General features: G+C 57.0%; 1 long non-coding RNA gene across 15 annotated transcripts in view; it reads right to left on the reverse strand.

Annotated features, from left to right (window-relative positions):
- LOC138248964 (uncharacterized) overlaps nucleotides 1–15,387 on the reverse strand; it is an 82,905-nt gene that overhangs the window by 7,039 nt on the left and 60,479 nt on the right. For all 15 annotated transcript variants that reach the window (XR_011194674.1, XR_011194675.1, XR_011194682.1 and 12 more), the window contains one exon: nucleotides 5,236–5,469. This is a non-coding gene — a long non-coding RNA (uncharacterized lncRNA). The remainder of the gene's footprint in view (nucleotides 1–5,235; nucleotides 5,470–15,387) is intronic.

Raw genomic sequence — 15,387 nt, forward strand, 5'->3', positions numbered from 1 at the left:
TTCCTCTGAGAGAGGGTGTTACACCCTCTCCCTTTGGAAAGGGGTGTGAAGGGCTGAGGAGGAGTAGCCTCCCCCAGCCTCTGGAAATGCTTTGATGGGCACAGATGGTGCCCATCTCTGCATAAGCCAGTCTACACCGGTTCAGGGATCCCCCAGCCCTGTTCTGGCACGAAACTGGACAAAGGAAAGGGGAGTGACCACTCCCCTGACCTGCACCTCCCAGGGAAGGGTGCCCAGACCTCCTCCAGTGTGTACCAGACCTCTGCCATCTTGGAAACAGAGGTGTGGGGGGCACACTGGACTGCTCTGAGTGGCCAGTGCCAGCAGGTGACGTCAGAGGCTCCTTCTGATAGGCTCTTACCTCTCTTGGTAGACAATCCTCCTTCCTTGCTAGCCAAACCTCCTTTTCTGGACATTAAGGATCTATGCTTTGGGGAATTCTTTAGATAACAAATGCATGAGCTCACCAGAGTTCCTCTGCATCTCCTTCTTCACCTTCTACCAAAGGATCGACCGCTGACTGCTCCAGGACGCCTGCAAAACCTCAATAAAGTAGCAAGACGACTACCAGCAACATTGTAGCGCCTAATCCTATCGGCTTTCTCGACTGTTTCCAGGTGGATTATGCTCTGGGGGTAGTGTAGGAAGTTGGCTCTGTATGTGCTATTTCAAAGTAAGGAATAGCATGCACAGAGTCCACGGGTTCCCCTTAGAGGTAAAATAGTGGTAAAAATAGATAATACTAATGCTCTATTTTGTGGTAGTGTGGTCGAGCAGTAGGCTTATCCAAGGAGTAGTGTTAAGCATTTGTTGTACATACACATAGACAATAAATGAGGTACACACACTCAGAGACAAATCCAGCCAATAGGTTTTGTTATAGAAAAATATCTTTTCTTAGTTTATTTTAAGAACCACAGGTTCAAATTTAACATGTAATATCTTGTTTGAAAGGTATTGCAGGTAAGTACATTAGGAACTTTGAATCATTTCAATTGCATGTATACTTTTCAAGTTATTCACAAATAGCTATTTTAAAAGTGGACACAGTGCAATTTTCACAGTTCCTGGGGGAGGTAAGTTTTTGTTAGTTTTACCAGGTAAGTAAGACACTTACAGGGTTCAGTTCTTGGTCCAAGGTAGCCCACCGTTGGGGGTTCAGAGCAACCCCAAAGTTACCACACCAGCAGCTCAGGGCCGGTCAGGTGCAGAGTTCAAAGTGGTGCCCAAAACGCATAGGCTATAATGGAGAGAAGGGGGTGCCCCGGTTCCGGTCTGCTTGCAGGTAAGTACCCGCGTCTTCGGAGGGCAGACCAGGGGGGTTTTGTAGGGCACCGGGGGGGGACACAAGCCCACACAGAAATTTCACCCTCAGCTGCGCGGGGGCGGCCGGGTGCAGTGTTAGAACAAGCGTCGGGTTCGCAATGTAAGTCAATGAGAGATCAAGGGATCTCTTCAGCGCTGCAGGCAGGCAAGGGGGGGCTTCCTCGGGGAAACCTCCACTTGGGCAAGGGAGAGGGACTCCTGGGGGTCACTTCTGCAGTGAAAGTCCGGTCCTTCAGGTCCTGGGGGCTGCGGGTGCAGGGTCTTTTCCAGGCGTCGGGACTTAGGTTTCAGAGAGTCGCGGTCAGGGGAAGCCTCGGGATTCCCTCTGCAGGCGGCGCTGTGGGGACTCAGGGGGGACAGGTTTTGGTACTCACAGTCGTAGAGTAGTCCGGGGGTCCTCCCTGAGGTGTTGGTTCTCCACCAGCCGAGTCGGGGTCGCCGGGTGCAGTGTTGCAAGTCTCACGCTTCTTGCGGGGAGTTGCAGGGTTCTTTAAAGCTGCTTCTTGAAACAAAGTTGCAGTCTTTTTGGAGCAGGTCCGCTGTCCTCTGGAGTTTCTTGTCGTCGTCGAAGCAGGGCAGTCCTCAGAGGATTCAGAGGTCGCTGGTCCCTTTGGAAGGCGTCGCTGGAGCAGAGTTCTTTGGAAGGCAGGAGACAGGCCGGTGAGTTTCTGGAGCCAAGGCAGTTGTTGTCTTCTGGTCTTCCTCTGCAGGGGTTTTCAGCTAGGCAGTCCTTCTTCTTGTTGTTGCAGGAATCTAATTTTCTAGGGTTCAGGGTAGCCCTTAAATACTAAATTTAAGGGCGTGTTTAGGTCTGGGGGGTTAGTAGCCAATGGCTACTAGCCCTGAGGGTGGGTACACCCTCTTTGTGCCTCCTCCCAAGGGGAGGGGGTCACAATCCTAACCCTATTGGGGGAATCCTCCATCTGCAAGATGGAGGATTTCTAAAAGTTAGAGTCACCTCAGCTCAGGACACCTTAGGGGCTGTCCTGACTGGCCAGTGACTCCTCCTTGTTGCTTTCTTTGTTCCCTCCAGCCTTGCCGCCAAAAGTGGGGGCCGTGGCCGGAGGGGGCGGGCAACTCCACTAAGCTGGAGTGCCCTGCTGGGCTGTGACAAAGGGGTGAGCCTTTGAGGCTCACCGCCAGGTGTTACAGCTCCTGCCTGGGGGAGGTGTTAGCATCTCCACCCAGTGCAGGCTTTGTTACTGGCCTCAGAGTGACGAAGGCACTCTCCCCATGGGGCCAGCAACATGTCTCTAGTGTGGCAGGCTGCTGGAACTAGTCAGCCTACACAGACAGTCGGTTAAGTTTCAGGGGGCACCTCTAAGGTGCCCTCTGGGGTGTATTATGCAATAAAATGTACACTGGCATCAGTGTGCATTTATTGTGCTGAGAAGTTTGATACCAAACTTCCCAGTTTTCAGTGTAGCCATTATGGTGCTGTGGAGTTCGTGTTTGACAAACTCCCAGACCATATACTCTTATGGCTACCCTGCACTTACAATGTCTAAGGTTTTGTTTAGACACTGTAGGGGTACCATGCTCATGCACTGGTACCCTCACCTATGGTATAGTGCACCCTGCCTTAGGGCTGTAAGGCCTGCTAGAGGGGTGACTGACCTATACTTGCATAGGCAGTGAGAGGCTGGCATGGCACCCTGAGGGGAGTGCCATGTCGACTTACTCATTTTGTTCTCACTAGCACACACAGGCTTGTAAGCAGTGTGTCTGTGCTGAGTGAGGGGTCTCTAGGGTGGCATAATCCATGCTGCAGCCCTTAGAGACCTTCCCTGGCATCAGGGCCCTTGGTACCAGAGGTACCAGTTACAAGGGACTTATCTGGATGCCAGGGTGTGCCAATTGTGGAAACAAAAGTACAGGTTAGGGAAAGAACACTGGTGCTGGGGCCTGGTTAGCAGGCCTCAACACACTTTCAATTGTAAACATAGCATCAGCAAAGGCAAAAAGTCAGGGGGCAACCATGCCAAGGAGGCATTTCCTTACAGGTAGCCTGCCTCCTCTCTGCACCAGAAGCTCTGAAGAAATCTCCTGTGGGTCGACGGAATCTTCCCCCTGCTAACGCAGGCACCAAAAGACTGCAACACTGGTCCTCTGGGTCCCCTCTCATCCTGACGAGCGTGGTCCCTGGAACACAGCAACTCTGTCCAAGTGACTCCCACAGTCCAGTGGCTCTTCAGTCCAAGTTTGGTGGAGGTAAGTCCTTGCCTCCCCACGCTAGACTGCAAAACTGTGTAACGCATGATTTGCAGCTGCTCCGGCTCCTGTGCACTCTTCCAGGATTTCCTTTGTGCACAGCCAAGCCTAAGTCCCCGGCACTCCTTCCTGCAGTGCACAACCTTCTGAGTTGTCCTCCGGCGTCGTGGGACTCCATTTTGTGACTTCGGGTGCTGCCTGCTTCTGTGAGGGCTCACTGAGTTGCTGGGCGCCCCCTCTGTCTCCTCCCCCAAGTGGCGACATCCTGGTCCCTCCTGGGCCACAGCAGCACCCAAAAACCTCTACCGCGACCCTTTCAGCTAGCAAGGCTTGCTTGCGGTCTTTCTGCATGGGAACACCTCTGCAAGCTTCATCGCGACGTGGGACATCTGTCTTCCAAAGGAGAAGTTCCTAGTCCTCTTCTTTCTTGCAGAACTCCAAGCTTCTTCCAACCGGTGGCAGCTTCCTTGCATCTTCAGCTGGCATTTCCTGGGCTCCTGCCCACTCTCGACACTGTTGCGACTACTGGACTTGGTCCCCTTGTCTTACAGGTACTTAGGTCCGGAAATCCACTGTTGTTGCATTGCTGGTGTTTGTTCTTCCTGCAGAATCCCCCTATCACGACTTCTGAGCTCTCTGGGGGTAGTAGGTGCACTTTACCCCTACTTTTCAGGGACTTGGGGTGGGGTATTTTTCTAACCCTCACTGCTTTCTTACAGTCCCAGCGACCCTCTACAAGCTCACATAGGTCTGGGGTCCATTCGTGGTTTGCATTCCACTTTTGGAGTATATGGTCTGTGTTGCCCCTATACCTATGTGCTCCTATTGTAATCTATTGTAATTCTACACTGTTTGCATTACTTTTCTTGCTATTACTTACCTAATTTTGGTTTGTGTACATATAACTTGTGTATATATCTTATCCTCATACTGAGGGTACTCACTGAGATACTTTGGCATATTGTCATAAAAATAAAGTACCTTTATTTTTAGTAACTCTGTGTATTGTGTTTTCTTATGATAATGTGGATATGACACCAGTGGTATGGTAGGTGCTTTACATGTCTCCTAGTTCAGTCTAAGCTGCTTTACCATAGCTACCTTCTATCAGCCTAAGCTGCTATAAACACCTCTTCTACACTAATAAGGGATAACTGGACCTGGCACAAGGTGTAAGTACCTCTGGTACCCACTACAAGCCAGGCCAGCCTCCTACAGATGGGCCTGGTACACTTTAAGATGCGCTCTGTCAAACACACTGAACTCTTGTGAATGTTGAGAAGTGTAGAAGTGTGGCACAATGGTTAGAGCGGCAGACCCTGATGCAGAGATCTGGTCCGGGACCAGGGTTCAATTTCCACCTCGGCGGGTCTTGGGCTCAATTCGCTTGGACCAGATAATTCTCATCTCTGTGCCTAATCTACTTAATGGGTCCCACTCTGTAACTCTGGGCAATATCTTGCTTAATCTCCACAATGGCACTCACAGCGCTTGGATGCCTGGCTTCACCCTGGGGCTGTCCAGGAGTGGGCGCCTCACAGGGAAAAGCCAGGAGGGGTTCCACAGCGGTATGCGTACAGCGCCTTGAGACCCTAACGGGTGAGTAGTGTTCTACACAAGTGTGAACTTTACAGTTTTTTTTTTGTTTGTTTTTTTACAGTTTTGAGGAACCTCAGACTAGAGAAAGCACAGCCTTACCATAAAATCACCTTTGCGTTGATGTCCGGGCGGCACGGGAAAGGGGAGCGCATCTCCCCATCAGGAACATCCTCACAGGAGGAGTTTGTGGGATCTCCCTCACAGGAATCACTCCAAGTCTTAAGGGCATCGACCTCCACAAACTGCGACGGCGCTCCCAGGGGGTCCATGGAGCGAGCCCTTCAAGCTGGTGGCCGTCCACTCTCTACGGCCTGGGCTCCAGCGGAGCACTATCTGTCGATACAAAAGAAAGAAGGTATGAGGTTCACCCTCGACCCGGAAGGATCTAGCAAAGAGACATTCTGAAGCATCAAAGTAGAGTGCACCTAGTTATCGCGTCTTAGATGATCTGATGATTTCAAATGGTGAAGGAGATAACCAGCAATTCATAGACCGCGCCCAACCACGACCATGAGTGTGCGCTGAGATCCCACCACCCAGCTGCGGTGGAAGTAGTGGCCCTCCTTGGGTGCGAGAACGTGATAACAGCGGAAGATCAGGAGGAACCACGGCCACCTCGGGCAGAAAGGAACTAACTCGGTGCCCCGTACAAGAGGGAGGACAGTGGACCTTCGTGGCTGGTATAATTTGATATTTGCGCAGAACGATGGAGCTTACTGGTATATACATCTGCGAAGAATACTTGTCCTATCACATTTTATTACAGTTTGACCGAGTGCCTCGCGGATCGTGGGGCACAGGGATCAGACTGTTGCTGCTATTGCATCCATAGTTGGCACAGAGAACCTGGTAAGGGAATCAGGCGAGGCTGGAAGGAGCTGGAGAAGGCTTGTCGGTGTCTTATGTTAACTGCTGCCCCTTTCCTGCTTTGGGAGCGCATGGAGCCGAGGCTTCCTGCTGGACTTCCATGGACACAGGACCCAGGCTACCCAACGAGGCAGCTCCTGGGCTCAGACTGTGCGTCTGGAGAGTGAGCTCACAAGGCAGGTGGGTCCAGAGGATGGCGCTGGTTCTTCTTCTGGGGTCTGATCAACCAAGCGTTTCCTTAGGTCACTGCGAGGCCCTTTTGGTATCTCTCCATGAACTGTTCATGCCAGGTGAGGGGCAGGACACCAGTGCACAGACCTCAGGCGAGAGGGAGAGGGCACCAGTGCGCAGACCTCAGGCGAGAGGGAGAGGGCACCAGTGCGTAGACCTCAGGCGAGAGGGAGAGGGCACCAGTGCGCAGACCTCAGGCGAGAGGGAGAGGGCACCAGTGCGCAGACCTCAGGCGAGAGGGAGAGGGCACCAGTGCGCAGACCTCAGGCGAGAGGGAGAGGGCGCCAGTGTACAGACCTCAGGCGAGAGGGAGAGGGCACCAGTGTACAGACCTCAGGCGAGAGGGAGAGGGCGCCAATGTACAGACCTCAGGCGAGGGGGAGGGCACCAGTGCACAGACCTCAGATGAGAAGGAGGGCACCAGTGTACAGACCTCATGCGAGGTACAGGCCTCAGGCGAGGACACCAGTGTACAGACCTCAGGCGAAGGGCAGGGCGCCAGTGTACAGACCTCAGGCGAGAGGGAGGGCACCAGTGTACAGACCTCGGGCGAGAGGGAGGGCACCAGTGCACAGACCTCGGGCCAGAGGGAGGGCACCAGTGCACAGACCTCGGGCGAGGGGCAGGGCACTTTGCACAGACCTCAGGCGAAAGGCAGGGCACCAGTGTACAGACCTCAGGCGAAAGGCAGGGCACCAGTGTACAGACCTCAGGCGAGGGGCAGAGCACCAGTGCACAGACCTCAGGCGAGGGGCAGGGCACCAGTGCACAGACCTCAGGCGAGGGGCAGGGCACCAGTGCACAGACCTCAGGCGAGGGGCAGGGCACCAGTGCACAGACCTCAGGCGAGGGGCAGGGCACCAGTGCACAGACCTCAGGCGAGGGGCAGGGCACCAGTGCACAGACCTCAGGCGAGGGGCAGGGCACCAGTGCACAGACCTCAGGCGAGGGGCAGGGCACCAGTGCACAGACCTCAGGCGAGGGGCAGGGCACCAGTGCACAGACCTCAGGCGAGGGGCAGGGCACCAGTGCACAGACCTCAGGCGAGGGGCAGGGCACCAGTGCACAGACCTCAGGCGAGGGGCAGGGCACCAGTGTACAGACCTCAGGCGAGGGGCAGGGCATTAGTGCACAGACCTCAGGCGAGGGGCAGGGCATTAGTGCACAGACCTCAGGCGATGGGCAGGGCGCCAGTGTACAGACCTCAGGCGAGAGGGAGGGCGCCAGTGTACAGACCTCAGGCGAGAGGGAGGGCGCCAGTGTACAGACCTCAGGCGAGAGGGAGGGCGCCAGTGTACAGACCTCAGGCGAGAGGGAGAGGGCGCCAGTGTACAGACCTCAGGCGAGAGGGAGAGGGCGCCAGTGTACAGACCTCAGGCGAGAGGGAGAGGGCGCCAGTGTACAGACCTCAGGCGAGAGGGAGAGGGCGCCAGTGTACAGACCTCAGGCGAGAGGGAGGGGGCGCCAGTGTACAGACCTCAGGCGAGAGGGAGGGGGCGCCAGTGTACAGACCTCAGGCGAGAGGGAGGGGGCGCCAGTGTACAGACCTCAGGCGAGAGGGAGAGGGCGCCAGTGTACAGACCTCAGGCGAGAGGGAGAGGGCGCCAGTGTACAGACCTCAGGCGAGAGGGAGAGGGCGCCAGTGTACAGACCTCAGGCGAGAGGGAGAGGGCGCCAGTGTACAGAGCTCAGGCGAGGTACAGGCCTCAGGCGAGGGGGAGGGCGCCAGTGTACAGACCTCAGGCGAGGGGCAGGGCGCCAGTGTACAGACCTCAGATGAGAAGGAGGGCACCAGTGTACAGACCTCATGCGAGGTACAGGCCTCAGGCGAGGACACCAGTGTACAGACCTCAGGCGAAGGGCAGGGCGCCAGTGTACAGACCTCAGGCGAGAGGGAGGGCACCAGTGTACAGACCTCAGGCGAGAGGGAGGGCACCAGTGCACAGACCTCGGGCCAGAGGGAGGGCACCAGTGTACAGACCTCAGGCGAGGGGCAGGGCGCTTTGCACAGACCTCAGGCGAGAGGGAGGGCACCAGTGTACAGACCTCAGGCGAAAGGCAGGGCACCAGTGTACAGACCTCAGGCGAAAGGCAGGGCACCAGTGTACAGACCTCAGGCGAAAGGCAGGGCACCAGTGTACAGACCTCAGGCGAAAGGCAGGGCACCAGTGTACAGACCTCAGGCGAAAGGCAGGGCACCAGTGTACAGACCTCAGGCGAAAGGCAGGGCACCAGTGTACAGACCTCAGGCGAAAGGCAGGGCACCAGTGTACAGACCTCAGGCGAAAGGCAGGGCACCAGTGTACAGACCTCAGGCGAGGGGCAGGGCACCAGTGCACAGACCTCAGGCGAGGGGCAGGGCACCAGTGCACAGACCTCAGGCGAGAGGGAGGGCACCAGTGCACAGACCTCAGGCGAGAGGGAGGGCACCAGTGCACAGACCTCGGGCCAGAGGGAGGGCACCAGTGTACAGACCTCAGGCGAGGGGCAGGGCGCTTTGCACAGACCTCAGGCGAGGGGCAGGGCACCAGTGTACAGACCTCAGGCGAAAGGCAGGGCACCAGTGCACAGACCTCAGGCGAGAGGGAGGGCACCAGTGCACAGACCTCAGGCGAGGGGCAGGGCACCGGTGCACAGACCTCAGGCGAGGGGCAGGGCACCAGTGCACAGACCTCAGGCGAGGGGCAGGGCGCCAGTGCACAGACCTCAGGCGAGGGGCAGGGCGCCAGTGCACAGACCTCAGGCGAGGGGCAGGGCGCCAGTGTACAGACCTCAGGCGATGGGCAGGGCACCAGTGCACAGACCTCAGGCGAGGGGCAGGGCACCAGTGCACAGACCTCAGGCGAGGGGCAGGGCACCAGTGCACAGACCTCAGGCGAGGGGCAGGGCATTAGTGCACAGACCTCAGGCGAGGGGCAGGGCATTAGTGCACAGACCTCAGGCGATGGGCAGGGCGCCAGTGTACAGACCTCAGGCGAGAGGGAGGGCGCCAGTGTACAGACCTCAGGCGAGAGGGAGGGCGCCAGTGTACAGACCTCAGGCGAGAGGGAGGGCGCCAGTGTACAGACCTCAGGCGAGAGGGAGAGGGCGCCAGTGTACAGACCTCAGGCGAGAGGGAGAGGGCGCCAGTGTACAGACCTCAGGCGAGAGGGAGAGGGCGCCAGTGTACAGACCTCAGGCGAGAGGGAGAGGGCACCAGTGTACAGACCTCAGGCGAGAGGGAGGGGGCGCCAGTGTACAGACCTCAGGCGAGAGGGAGAGGGCGCCAGTGTACAGACCTCAGGCGAGGGAGGGGGCGCCAGTGTACAGACCTCAGGCGAGAGGGAGGGGGCGCCAGTGTACAGACCTCAGGCGAGAGGGAGAGGGCGCCAGTGTACAGACCTCAGGCGAGAGGGAGAGGGCGCCAGTGTACAGACCTCAGGCGAGAGGGAGAGGGCGCCAGTGTACAGAGCTCAGGCGAGGTACAGGCCTCAGGCGAGGGGGAGGGCGCCAGTGTACAGACCTCAGGCGAGGGGCAGGGCGCCAGTGTACAGACCTCAGGCGAGGGGCAGGGCGCCAGTGCACAGACCTCAGATGAGAAGGAGGGCACCAGTGTACAGACCTCATGCGAGGTACAGGCCTCAGGCGAGGACACCAGTGTACAGACCTCAGGCGAAGGGCAGGGCGCCAGTGTACAGACCTCAGGCGAGAGGGAGGGCACCAGTGTACAGACCTCAGGCGAGAGGGAGGGCACCAGTGCACAGACCTCGGGCCAGAGGGAGGGCACCAGTGTACAGACCTCAGGCGAGGGGCAGGGCGCTTTGCACAGACCTCAGGCGAGAGGGAGGGCACCAGTGTACAGACCTCAGGCGAAAGGCAGGGCACCAGTGTACAGACCTCAGGCGAAAGGCAGGGCACCAGTGTACAGACCTCAGGCGAAAGGCAGGGCACCAGTGTACAGACCTCAGGCGAAAGGCAGGGCACCAGTGTACAGACCTCAGGCGAAAGGCAGGGCACCAGTGTACAGACCTCAGGCGAGGGGCAGGGCACCAGTGCACAGACCTCAGGCGAAAGGCAGGGCACCAGTGCACAGACCTCAGGCGAGAGGGAGGGCACCAGTGCACAGACCTCAGGCGAGAGGGAGGGCACCAGTGCACAGACCTCAGGCGAGAGGGAGGGCACCAGTGCACAGACCTCAGGCGAGGGGCAGGGCACCAGTGCACAGACCTCAGGCGAGGGGCAGGGCACCAGTGCACAGACCTCAGGCGAGGGGCAGGGCACCAGTGTACAGACCTCAGGCGAGGGGCAGGGCACCAGTGTACAGACCTCAGGCGAGGGGCAGGGCACCAGTGTACAGACCTCAGGCGAGGGGCAGGGCACCAGTGTACAGACCTCAGGCGAGGGGCAGGGCATTAGTGCACAGACCTCAGGCGATGGGCAGGGCGCCAGTGTACAGACCTCAGGCGATGGGCAGGGCGCCAGTGTACAGACCTCAGGCGAGAGGGAGGGCGCCAGTGTAGAGACCTCAGGCGAGAGGGAGAGGGTGCCAGTGTACAGACCTCAGGCGAGAGGGAGAGGGCGAGGGCGCCAGTGTACAGACCTCAGGGGAGAGGGAGAGGGAGAGGGCGCCAGTGTACAGACCTCGGGCGAGAGGGAGAGGGCGCCAGTGTACAGACCTCGGGCGAGAGGGCGCCAGTGTACAGACCTCGGGCGAGAGGGCGCCAGTGTACAGACCTCAGGCGAGAGGGAGAGGGCGCCAATGTACAGACCTCAGGCGAGAGGGAGAGGGCGCCAATGTACAGACCTCAGGCGAGAGGGAGAGGGCGCCAATGTACAGACCTCAGGCGAGAGGGAGAGGGTGCCAGTGTACAGACCTCAGGCGAGAGGGAGAGGGCGCCAGTGTACAGACCTCAGTTGAGGGGCAGGGCGCCAGTGTTCAGAGCTCAGGCGAGGTACAGGCCTCAGGCGAGGGGGAGGGCGCCAGTGTACAGACCTCAGGCGAGGGGCAGGGCGCCAGTGTACGGACCTCAGGCGAGGGGCAGGGCGCCAGTGCAGGGACATCAGGCGAGGGGCAGGGCACCAGTGCAGAGATATCAGGCGAGGGGCAGGGCACCAGTGCACAGACCTCAGGCGAGGGCGCCAGTGTACAGACCAGTGTACAGACCTCAGGCGAGGGGCAGGGCGCCAGTGTACAGACCTCAGGCGAGGGGCAGGGCGCCAGTGCAGGGACATCAGGCGAGGGGCAGGGCACCAGTGCACAGACCTCAGGTGAGGGGCAGGGCACCAGTGCACAGACCTCAGGTGAGGGGCAGGGCACCAGTGCACAGACCTCAGGTGAGGGGCAGGGCACCAGTGTACAGACCTCAGGCGAGGGGCAGGGCACCAGTGTACAGACCTCAGGCGAGGGGCAGGGCACCAGTGTACAGACCTCAGGCGAGGGCACCAGTGTACAGACCTCAGGCGAGGGCAGGGCACCAGTGTACAGACCTCAGGCGAGAGGGAGGGCACCAGTGTACAGACCTCAGGCGAGAGGGAGGGCACCAGTGCACAGATCTCAGGCGAGAGGGAGGGCACCAGTGCACAGACCTCAGGTGAGGGACAGGGCACCAGTGCACAGACCTCAGGTGAGAGGGAGGATACCAGTGCATAGACCCCAGGTGAGAGGGGGGCACCAGTGAACAGACCTCATGCGAGGTACAGGCCTCAGGCGAGGGGCAGGGCACCAGTGTACAGACCTCAGGCGAGAAGGAGGGCACCAGTGCACAGACCCCAGGTGAGAGGGGGGCACCAGCGAACAGACCTCAAGTGAGGGCAGTACAGACCTCGGGTTAGGGGCAGCATAGCAATGTACAGACCTCAGGCGAGGGGCAGGGCATCAGTGTACAGACTTTAGGTGAGGGGCAGCACAGCAATGTATAGACCTCAGGTGAGGCACTCGCTGCACCCTGCATGCACATGCACCCTCTGTAGCCAGCACACACCCTCTGCAAGTCTGCACGCACCTTCTGAATACACACGCACCTTCTGCAGTCACCTTCTACATATGGGCACCCTCTGCAGCCTGCACGCACAAGGTGCATGCAGACTACAGAGGGTGTGTGTGAAGAATGTGCGTGCAGAGTAGCAGAGGGTGCAGGTGCATGCAAACACCCTCTGCAGCCTGCATGCATGCACCCTCTGCATGCACACACCCCATCTGCAGTCTCCCCACACACCATCTGCAGACTCCACACACGCGCACCCTCTGGGTCCCCCCTGCTGTCCATCCCACTGCAGCTCACAGAAGCCAATCGGACCCTGGTCCACTGCAGTTATCCGTCCTGCATCGCCTCACAGTGATGTACTCTTATAAACTATCACTTCTGCCCCTCATCTCACTCACCACTGCCTCTAGGCACTTCAATGAGTTATGTGTCTCGCCGCCAGCTGCTTAGGTCTTCTATGTCCCATGACCTGCTGGTACTAGAGAGTTGGTGCTGGGGGGCCCTCCCTGTCTTTATAATAACCATGGGGGCTCCCAGTCCATAAAATAACGAGGGGGGGGGGGCCTCCCTGTCCATAAAAACTGGGGCCCTCACTGACCATATAATACCCTCAGCAATGTCAAGGCTGCTGCAGAGGCTGAGCTGGGAGGAAGAGTGAGTGATGGCATCAGCAGTGAGCAGCCACGCATCGAATGGGCATTACAAAGACAGCTGCCTGTGGTGCAGGTCTAGGTGCTGCTGGTGTGAGAACAGGGTGTACTGGTGCCACAGGCCACCCTTCTAAACACTTGCTGCTGGTGGAAGGAGGGTGGAATTGAAGGGCTGGGAGTGGGGGAAATCACAGAGTGGTAACTTCCATGACCTCACATGACCCCACCGTTGCAACCCTTGTGGACATCACGAGTCTCAGGAACTTGAGGCCATGCATTTCCTGTTCTGGAGTGCACAGTAGCTGCTGATCCTTGGCACTTGTGCAAAGTAGTGCAGGAGGAGGAAATGAGCCATGGAACACCCTGATGTGATCTTAACTACTGGTAGTTCTCATGAGACAAAGAACATCACAGGACACGGAGTAGCTTGTTTTTGGTGAACCCTCCCGACACTGGTGTTGACAACACCCAGAGTGTGAATACTTGCACAACTGCTTTTGTCCATGCTAACATGACTGCACATGCTGGAGAAGCTTGCACACTGTTGTTGTCCATGCTAACACAACTGGATATGCTGGGGAAGCTTGCACACTGTTATTGTCCATGCTAACACAACTGGACATGCTGGAGAAGTTTGTATGACTGCTGTTGTCCATGGTTACACGACTAGACATGCTGGAGAAGCTTGCACACTGTTATTGTCCATGATATTGCGACTGGACATGCTGGGGAAGCTTGCACACTGTTGCCCATGCTAACACAACTGGACTTGCTGGGGAAGCTTGCACACTGTTGTCCATGCTAACACAACTGGACATGCTGGGGAAGCTTGCACAACTGCTGATGTCCATGCTAACACAACTGTACATGCTGGGGAAGCTTGCACGACTACTTTTGTTCATGGTAACACGACTAGACATGCTGGGGAAGCTTGCACACTGCTGTTGCCCATGCTAACAGAACTGGACATGCTGGGGAAGCTTGCACAACTTCTTTTGTCTATGCTAACATAACTGGACATGCTGTGGAAGCTGGCACACTTCTGTTGTCCATGCTAACACAACTGGATATGCTGGGAAAGCTTGCATGACTGCTGGTGTCCATGGTAACACAACTAGACATGCTGGGGAAGCTCGCACAATGGCTGTTGTAAATGGTAATGTGACTGGAAATGCTGGGGAAGCTTGCACACTGCTGTTGTCCATGCTAACACAACTGGACATGCTGTGGAAGCTTGCACAACTACTTTGGTCTATGGTAACATGACTGGACACGCTGAGGAAGCTTCCACACAGCTGTTGCCCATGCTAACACAACTGGACATGCTGGGGAAGCTTGCACAACTACTTTTGTCCATGCTAAGTTGACTGGTCATGCTGGAGAAGCTTGCACACTGCTGTTGTCCATGCTAACACAACTGGACATGCTGGGGAAGCTTGCACAACTACTTTTGTCCATGCTAAGTTGACAGGTCAAGCTGGGGAAGCTTGCACACAGCTGTTGCCCATGCTAACACAACTAGACATGCTGGGGAAGTTTGCACAACTGCTGTTGTAAATGGTAATGCGACTGGACATGCTGGGGAAGCTTGCACACTGTTCTTGTCCATGCTAACACAGCTGGACAAGCTGGGGAAGCTTGCACAGTGCTGTTGCGCATGGTAACACGACTGGAAAGGCTGGGGAAGCTTGCACACTGCTGTTGTCCATGCTAATAAGACCACATGCTGAGGAAGCTTGCACAACTTGTGTGTGTCCATGATCCACTGTACGTGAGGGCAGCCTGCACTACCTACTCTAATGCACTGTGCGTACTGTGCATGCAACAGAATGCACACAGGCTCCCCTTTTGTACTCATGTGTGCATGTGTCCTGGAACCTTCCACTGCTCATGGCTGTGTTGTGCTTGATGCTCGTGTGAGGGCAGTTTGCACTAATCCTAGCTGTGCTGTACCCAATGCTTGTGTGCAGGAACCTTGCACTACCCAGGGCTGCGTTGTACCTGTTGCTCATGTGACAAGCTTAAACCACTCCTGACTGAGTTGTACCTGTTGTTTATGCACGGACACGTGCACTACTCCTAACTGTAAGTTTTGCTCGTGTGAGGGAAGCCAGCACTGCTCCTGACAGTGCTGTAACTGTAGCTAGTGTAAGGGGAGCTTGCACTTCTCCTACCTGTACCAGCTGCTAGCGTTTCTGAAGCATACATTGCTCCTATCTGTATCTGTTGCTCGCACGAGGGAAGCTTGCACCGCTCCCGAGATTGCTGTACCGGTTGCTAGTGTGATGGAAGCTTGCACTGCTCCCGTGCTGTAACAGATGCTAGTGTAAGGGGAGCCTGCACTTCTCCTACCTGTACCAGCTGCTAGCGTGACTGAAGCATACACTGCTCCTATCTGTATCTGTTGCTCGCACGAGGGAAGCTTGCACTGCTCCTGAGATTGCTGTACCGGTTGCTAGTGTGAGGGGGGCTTGCACTGCTCCTAACTGTGCTCTACCAGTTGCTAGTGTGATGGAAGCTTGCACTGCTCCTAACTGTAC

This window comes from Pleurodeles waltl, chromosome 8 (genome assembly GCF_031143425.1).
Source record: "Pleurodeles waltl isolate 20211129_DDA chromosome 8, aPleWal1.hap1.20221129, whole genome shotgun sequence".
In the NCBI taxonomy this organism is placed as follows: Eukaryota; Metazoa; Chordata; class Amphibia; order Caudata; family Salamandridae; genus Pleurodeles; species Pleurodeles waltl.